Source organism: Leucoraja erinacea, chromosome 2 (genome assembly GCF_028641065.1).
Source record: "Leucoraja erinacea ecotype New England chromosome 2, Leri_hhj_1, whole genome shotgun sequence".
NCBI lineage: Eukaryota > Metazoa > Chordata > Chondrichthyes > Rajiformes > Rajidae > Leucoraja > Leucoraja erinaceus.
The window spans coordinates 14,246,436-14,255,462 of NC_073378.1; positions in this window are offsets into that span (position 1 = coordinate 14,246,436).

Sequence of the window (9,027 nt, forward strand, 5' to 3'; positions counted from 1 at the left end):
GGGAAAAAGCATCAAAAAGTTAAGTCCTCTTCCTCTGTGAAACTCCCGAGGTCGGGGCCTATTTGTGGCCTCCGCAGCCAGTCCGATGTTTTCAGGCCCTCTTTGCCGGCAAGCTGGAACTCCGTTGTCACTCCTGTGCACGACTGCCCAGCCAGCAGCTGTCTGTCTTTTCATCTTTTTATTTTTTATTTTAGTTAGTTAAGTGTTTTGTTTGGAGGTCTAGACTTTTTTAATGTGGGGGGTGGGGAAGGGGGAACCTACCTTTCAGGGTCCCTACCTGGATCGGAGAGGCAGCTTTTCCCCGGGCTGCAGCTTTGACCCGTCCTCGCGGCCTACCAGCGGGCCTGGAGCGGCGTTTCCTGTCGGGGACCACCCAGAACCTCGGCTTCGGCGGCGGCACAGTGCTGGAGCGCTATCACGGAGCGGGCGATGCCTTGCCCGGGTCGCCGCGCTGGAGCTCCGGTGAGCTGAAGATCGCTGAGGAAAATGTCGCGGAGCTGCGGGACTGTGGAGCGACCAGCTGCGGGCGGCGGCGCTGACTTTACACCGGGAGCCTGGGATCTCTAGATGAGATCGCCAGTTGTGGAGCTCCAACCGGCGCGGCCTTGTCGGCTTCAGAAGCCGTGGCCTCCAGTGCGGAAGCGGCCGTTCCAGGGTGTCCCTAGCCGCTGAGAGGACTCTCCTGACGCCGGAGCAACATCACCTGGCGAGAACGGCCTGGAACATCGGGCCTCCGTAGAGGCAACTGTGGAGGCCTCAATGGGCCCGACTATGGGTGAACTGGGGTTGAGGACTGGACTTTGTGCCTTCCCTCATAATGGTAACCATTGTGGGGGGATGTTCTTTATTTTTAAAACTCTTATTAATGTTATGTCTGTGCTGCAAAATGGCAAGAAGCATTTCACTTCACTATACCTAGGTGTATGTGAATGTGACCAATAAAATAAAATACCTTTGATACCTTTGACTCCTCGGCGGGTTGGAAATGTCTGGAGTGGCCGCTTCCTCCCCGGAGACCGCGACACCCGTAGTCCACAGGCTGCGCTGGCTGGAGTTCCGACTCTAGTATCCCAGGCTCCGTGGTGTTCCAAATTCAACGCCGCCCGCCCGCGGCTGGACGCCCCACAGCCACAGCTCCTCGGATGTTGGAGTCGGCAGTCACCGCACTCCGGAGCTTACCGCACGGCGGCCTGGTAAGGCATCGCCTGCTCCATGATGGTGTCCCAGCGCTGTGCCGCCACCGAAGCTTAGTCCCAGCCGATCCAGACAGGAAATGCCGCTCCAGTTTCGATGGTAGGCCGCGAGGAAGGGGTGAAGAAGCAGCTCGGAGGGATTCCGCCTCTCCGACCAGGTAGGGATTAGGAAATAAAGTTTCCCCCCACCCACCACATAAAAGACCTCCAACTAACGTGGAGATTGAACCGGCCCGTTCACGGAGACGGTTGAGCCATGGGACTTACTTACCATCACCCGGTGGGGTCACAACATCGGAGGCCTGGATCACCTCAGCACAGAGGGAGAACAAGGAGGGAAGAGACAAAGACTTAAGACCTTTTGCCTTTACAGTGTGGATGTTAAATTTGTGTTTATTGTGTGTTTTGCTATTTTATTATATGTTAGACTGCAAGGCAATGAAATTTCATTAATGACAATAAAGGTCCTAGATTCCTAGAAATAATTAAATATTGAACATTTATTACATGTCATTTGAACCTCAGTGAGACTCAAACGAAACTTACTTTCCACAGCCATTCAAACAGAGACAATTCCTACAAGACACACACACAATTCAAGTTACACAAACATCCATCACAGTGAATCTCCTCCTCACTGTGATGGAAGGCAAAGTCTTTTCTCTCCCCTGCACCATTTTGCTCCCGATGTCGAAGCCCCAGGCGTGCGATGGTAAGTTCCACGGCCATTTTAGGCCGCGCTGGGAGATGTACGGTCCCGCTCCAGGCCCAAAAGTCACAAGTTGGAGCCCCCGGCAGGCGCTGGAATGTCCCGCGGCCATTGAAGCCGCGCTGGGCGATGTACGGCCCCGCTCCGTTTCGTTCAAACCCCGCGACACAGGCGGGAGAAGTCGCTTTGCAGGAGCTCCGGAAAGTTGTCTCCACCCAGTCCCGCGAGCTCCCGATATCACAGTCCACTGGAGCTGGAACTTCCGAGCTCTGGGATCGGGCCGCAGCAGCGAGCCACCACCGCTCCCCACGCTCCGAGGCCAGCCAGATGGTGAGTAGTCGACAGCTCCGCAGGCTCTGGGACTGGAGCCCGCAGGTCGTTCCGGCTGGAGGCCGCTCCACAGTGCTAGACCCCAACGACAACTAATCAACAGCAACATTTCATTTTGGCTGGACATATAATATTCAAATTGACAACAAATGCATTAATTGCTCCCTCATCTTCGTTGCTGGAGTTGCCCAAAACACATGTGATTTATTACTGTATATAAATTCCTTGCTGCACATGGTACACAAATAATGTCCACTATCTTTATTGTCCGAGTTGGAATGAACAGAACCATCCGCAACGTTGAAGAAGTTTCTCAGAAGACATAATGACGATAGACACAAAACGCTGGAGTAACTCAGCGGTCAGGCATAGACACAAAACGCTGGAGTAACTCAGCGGTCAGGCAGCATCTCTGGAGAAAACGTAAAGGTGATGTTTCGGGTCAAGACGCTTTTACAGACATGGAATAATATAAGAAAGGTCTTGACCTGAAACGTCATCCATTCCTTTTCTCCAGAGATGCTGCCTGTCCCGCTGAGTTACTCCAGCTTTTTGTGTCTATCTTTAGCATAATAATAGCTTGCCAACATTACATTGTTCCAGGATATAAATGAGGTTCACATCAAATTTCTGTCACTGTTACAAGAGACTCTATGGGAATTGCAAAACTACAAAATTGACAAAAATAATAAAGTGCAAAAGAGTTCTCGCTTTGAGTCGCTGCTACATTACTGCTGATTCAGCGAGTGCATCCCTAAACATAATGTGAAGGTTATCTTTCAGACTCGCTGGTGCCTACTGGAGTTGTGTCAACAAAGTTTCTGACCAGCAAGTAAACAAACCCTGGCTCTCCAAAGTTAGAGAGGGCTGTTCATATTTGTACTTGTGGAATCACACTGTTGATGATAAAAACAGAAAAACACATAGTTTTGTGTAAAACATCAACTTGCCGTTATTACAAACCATCACCATGACCTTGAAGTGCATGTGATGAGCGCTGATAATAGTGCCACACTAATAGTGTTTGTTTACATCTGGAGATAGTCCCATGTCCTTTTCACTGGCTGTGATAAATGGCTTCACCTCACAAAAAAGTGATCACAGTGCAACCTTTGCCTCCCAAATAAATAATCGACACTGTACCCACTGTACATTGTGCCCTGCCTTCTCTTCCTTTTGCCACACATACTTACCTCTGCTTCCTGCCAAGTTACACACATGCACTCAGTGATGATTGATCACCCATGCAGCCACTGTACAAACAATCATCTCTCCTTGCATCTATATACAGTCTCAGACGTATCCTGGATTTTCTTTGATAAAGAGGCCGCAATCTGCCTGGGGCATGAAATCCGACATTCCTGTTGTTTTTATTGGGATATGTGTGCCTTTCTGTAATATTTCAGACGGGAGACTATGCACACTCGTTACTGTACTTTTAATTGCTCAAGTTATGTAATGAGGTCTGATGTTTTTGATCCTTTCTTCTACATTAAAGTACAAGAAAGGATCAAAAGCAAGTCTGGTCCTTCCACAGCCCATGTACAATTATCCCATTATGTCCCAACAGTCTGACAGAAAGGAAATACTAATACTTTCCCAATATTCAACAGTAATAAGAGTCCAGAATACTTATCTTCCTTTATTCTTTCATAGAACCTCTGCTGGAATGTTAATTCACATTATGGGTATAAATCTCAGAAGACTTGAACCCATGACCTTCTGTCCCTGAAACCAGAGTGCAAGCTGCAGAGTCCTGGCCAGGACAACTGGCAGTGGAAGAGAACACATAGAAACAGGAGTAGGCCATTCGACCCTTCGAGCCTGCACCGCCATTCAATATGATCATGGCTGATCATCCAACTCAGTATCCCGTACCTGCTTTCTCTCCATACCCTCAGATCCCCTTAGCCACAAGGGCCACATCTAACTCCTTCTTAAATATAGCCAATGAACTGGCCTCAACTACCCTCTGTGGCAGAGAGTTCCAGAGATTCACTACTCTCTGTGTGAAAAATGTTTTTCTCATCTCGGTTTTAAAGGATTTCCCCCTTATCCTTAAGCTGTGACCCCTTGTCCTGGACTTCCCCAACATCGGGAACAATCTTCCTGCAAACACACTAACAACAATCACAAATTTTAACAGCAGAAGATGTGGAGTCAGACATAATCAGAAACCATGGAAACAGAGAACATTTTGTGGGTTTTTTTGGGCAAAGTCACACTATGCAAAAGTGTACACCAAGCTATAAACTTGGATATATCTTTCTGCCATTCTTCCTCCCCATTTGTTCTAAAACCCTTTTGCGATGGCATCACACTTTGACTATCTCTAATGTGGGAAATGCATTATGAAGAGTTAAGGGCCGGTCCCACCAGCATGCGCCTGCATGCGGCGAACGCGACAAAACTGCAAGCGGGGGCCGTGCGGAGGTCAAGTGAGTGACGTGAAGTTTGAGCGAAGTCCGCGGGAAGTTCACGTGTGACGTACGGTGTCAAGATGCTGCGTACAGCGTCAAGACACTGCGCACGCCTGTCGAGGAGGTGCTTACAGCGTCGAGGTGGCTGCGAACCGGCAGGCCGTTGCCACGCGGAATTTTTGAACACGGTCAATTTTTCGGAGCCCCGCGCGATGTCGGGACCAGCTCCGCACAACTCCATATGGCTCCGGCGATCGAAGTGGGACCAGCCCCGCGAGACCGTATGGCTCAAGCGAACACGTTAGGTCGCGCTTGCCACATGGAGTCGCATGCTCGTGGGACAGGCCCTATAGGCATGTTATCAGGGATGTCTGAGATAGTGCAGCGCAGGCCCAGCGGCTATTACATCTATCTATATTACTAAAAGTCTGTTCTTGACCAGTTTTGGCCATCTGTGCTGCAATTTCCGAGAGAACGCCGCCACCTACGGTCGTCATTTTTGGCCACTGAGGGCACTTACATTTGAGTAGACATGTATTCTGTGTTATTCACAGCTCAGAGAAACGTGACCCTCTGCCTTCCTCCATCTTGAAGAGACTGTGTGGCACACCACTTCCTGGTTTTATAGTCCCTCCCCCCTGCCGCCAGCGGGGGCAGCAGAGACAATGGGGAATTTTGTAAAAACATTAATATCTCTGTCATTTTTAATCGACGGGAAAAATCCTTGGCCCACATGCGGCGGAGGGGGGATCTGAGCGAGGTGCCAAAAAATGACGGCCGTAGGTGGCGGCGTTCTCTCGGAAATCGCAGCACAGATGGCCAAAACCGGTCAACAACAGACTTTCAGTAATATAGATATTAAATAGAGAATTACCCTCAACAGAAGCACTAAGAGAAGATTGGGAACATGAGCTAATGACAAAGATCTCGAAGTATAGATGGGAAAAGTATCTGGAAAACAAATAACATTATCCTTGAAATTAAATAATCTATCAGTACAGGTGCACAACCTTTTATCCGAAAGCCTTGGGACCAGACACTTTTCGCAATTCAGAATTTGTCGGTCTTGGGAATGGAAATTTTTTAGCGTAGACTTTAATGGCTGGCTCAGTGGTAGAGTGTTCGGCTCATATCCGCAAGGTCGCGAGTTTGCGCCTCGATCCAGGCAGTTACTCGGTCGCGAGTTTGAGTCTTCAATGTCGTTTTTTCTTGCAGAATAAATGTTTGTATGAAATGCAGTGTAGGAGAGGTGTACTGACTGTGTGGGCAGAACTTTGGAAGTGATTGCCCACCAGTCTAAAAAGCCGCTGTGTCTCCCTGTCCCTGGGATAGTAGGGGGCGATCAAACAGCACAATACCCCCCTCCCACTCCAACTCCAGAGGAATCCGCTCCCCGATGGGCCGCTACGGCGACAAGTGGTAGTTTGCCCACAGCCCGAGCTGCGCCACGCCAAGAACAAGTACCTTGCACACCATCAGCTTCTGCCCCTACGTGTTCCTCTGGAGTTGGAGCGGGGCTGGGCTGGAGTTGCTGCTGGCTGTGGGTCTCTGGGATCTCCGTGCTTGCAGTGGGCCTGGGGGTCGCTGTCCCGTTGGTCCTGACGTCTCCGGCCACCCCCCTGGACTGGAGCTGAGACTGGGAACTGTACCGCCCTTGCCCCCTCCCTCTGCAACTGCAAACAACCCCACTCTCCTGCAAGGGCGGTACAGTTCCCGGAGGATAGCAGGTGGCCGGAGACGTCAGGACCAACAGGAACCCGCTCCCCGATGGGCCCCTACGACGCCCCGAGCTGCGCCCCGTCATCCGCAACCCAGGTTCCTAAGTAGTTGGAGCGGGGCTGGGCTGCTGTTGGCTGTGGGTCTCTGGGATCTCCGTGCTTGCGGTGGGCCTGGTGGTTGACGTCCAATTGGTCCTGACGTCTCCGGTGACTGCACTAACCTGCTGGCAGCCATCGCCGTCGTGAAGACAGTACAAAGCCCCCGCGCCGGTGCAATGAGCGGGGAGCTGGAGAGGGGAGGGAAGGGGTCACACACATGGCCGGGGAGCAGAGGGGTGTAGGTGGGGTGAAACTGAAGGGAGCGACAATCTGCTGCTGCCTACACTGTGTATCGTGTCTACCGTGGGAACTTTTTAACTTAGCGGGCAGGCAGCAGCAGATTGTCAATTATTAACCCTCCCGCGCAATATACTCTCACCTTCTCTTTTATGAATGGGGATTTAGTTCCCCTTTCTTCCAGGACCGACCGGAGGTTCCGCTGTCACCTCTGCGGGCCACCCTCGGTGAACGTCCTGTCTCCCTGTCCCTGGAATAGCAGGGGGCGATCAAACAGCACAATACCCCCCTCCCCCTCCAACTCCAGAGGAATCCGCTCCCCGATGGGCCGCTACGGCGACAAGTGGCAGTTTGCCCACAGCCCGAGCTGCGCCACCCCAAGAACAAGACGTTATTCTTGCACACCATCAGCTTCTGCCCATACGGGGAGCGTGTTCTTCTGGAGTTGGAACGGGGCTGGGCTGGAGTTGCTGATCTGGGATCTCCGTGCTTGCAGTGGGCCTGGGGGTCGGTGTTCCGTTGGTCCTGACGTCTCCGGTGACTGGCACTGTGCTGCTAGCATCGCGACGTGAAGACAGTACAAAGCCCCCGCGCCGGTGCAATGAGCGGGGAGCTGGAGAGGGGAGGGAAGGGGTCACACACATGGCCGGGAAGCAGAGGGGTGTAGGTGGGGTGAAACTGAAGGGAGCGACAATCTACTGCTGCCTGCACGCTGTTAAAAAGTTCCCACGCAGGACTCACGATACACTGTGTATCGTGTCTACCGTGGGAACTTTTTAACCCAGCGGGCAGGCAGCAGCATATTGTCAATTAATAACCCTCCCGCGCAATATACCCTCACCTCTTTTATGAATGGGGATTTAGTTCCCCTTTCTTCGAGGACCGACCGGAGGTTCCGCTGTCACCTCTGCGGGCCGCCCTCGGTGAACGTTTTCAAGGACCTTTCTTCAAGGACCGAAAAAATGTCGCTATTCGGAGGTTTTCGTTATTTGGATCGTCGGATAAAAGGTTGTGCACCTGTACTAACCCCACTATTGAACAACCCCGCATTCAAACCATCTCTCATCGATAAAACATATCAACAATGGGATAGACTGGGGATTAGGAAAGTAGGGGATATATATGATTTGGGCAAACTGTTATCATTTCAACATTTAAAATTAAAATTTAAACTGAAGGATAATCGATATTTTAAATATATACAGATATGTGACTTTATGAAGAAATATATACAAAGATTTCAAACTATATTTTTAGACCCTTTAGAAGAAGCAATGAATATTAAGGCTGATTCACAAAAACTAATATCATACTTTTATAATAATATATTAAATAGAGAATTACCCTCAACAGAAGTACTAAGAGAAGATTGGGAACATGAGTTAATGATAAAGATCTCGAAGGATAGATGGGAAAAGTATCTGATGAACACACATAATTGTTTTATTAATGCAAGACATAATTTACTTCAATTCAAATTATTACACAGACTATATCATTCAAAAACGAGGTTGAATAAGTTTTATCCAAACGTCTCTCCCAGATGTGATAAATGTTTGTTTCAAAACGCTAATATAACACATTCATTTGTAGGATGTACAAAGTTGAATAAATTTTGGAGTGATATATTTGATATATTTACAAAGCTTTTCAAGTCAAGAATAGAACCCAAAACGGAATGGATTATATTTGGAATAATAGTAGAAGATATCAATTTAAATAAAGACCAAAACATTTTTTTTAATTATGGGTTAATAATTGGAAAGAAATTGATACTTAAATTTTGGAAAAATACAACCATACCAACTATTAAAATGTGGATTAGGAATATGATGGACATAGCACGCCTTGAAGAAATGAGACTCCGACTAATAGATAAATATGATAAAAATTAGGTTCCACTGTACTGTTTTGTACTGTATTAACTTCTAATAAAATAAACAAAAAAAACAAAAAAAACAAAAAAAAAAATGTGACTCTGCAAACTACCTGGCAAACTTTGTCACGTGGTTTGTTCCCTTAATTCACTCTGCAGTGTCTTGTCATCAGAATACACAAGGCCAAAGATGGGAAGATATCAGATAAAGGCCACTGATGGAGCTCTTGCCAAACAACAGAAACCCAAGTCAAGTCAAGTCAAGAGAGTTTATTGTCATGTGCCCCAGATAAGACAATGACATTCTTGCTTGCTGCATCACAACAGAATATTGTAGGCTTAAATACAGATCAGATCAGATCAGTGTGAACATATACTATCTATATTACTAAAAGTCTGTTCTTGACCGGTTTTGGCTTTCTGTGCTACGATTTCTGAGAGTACG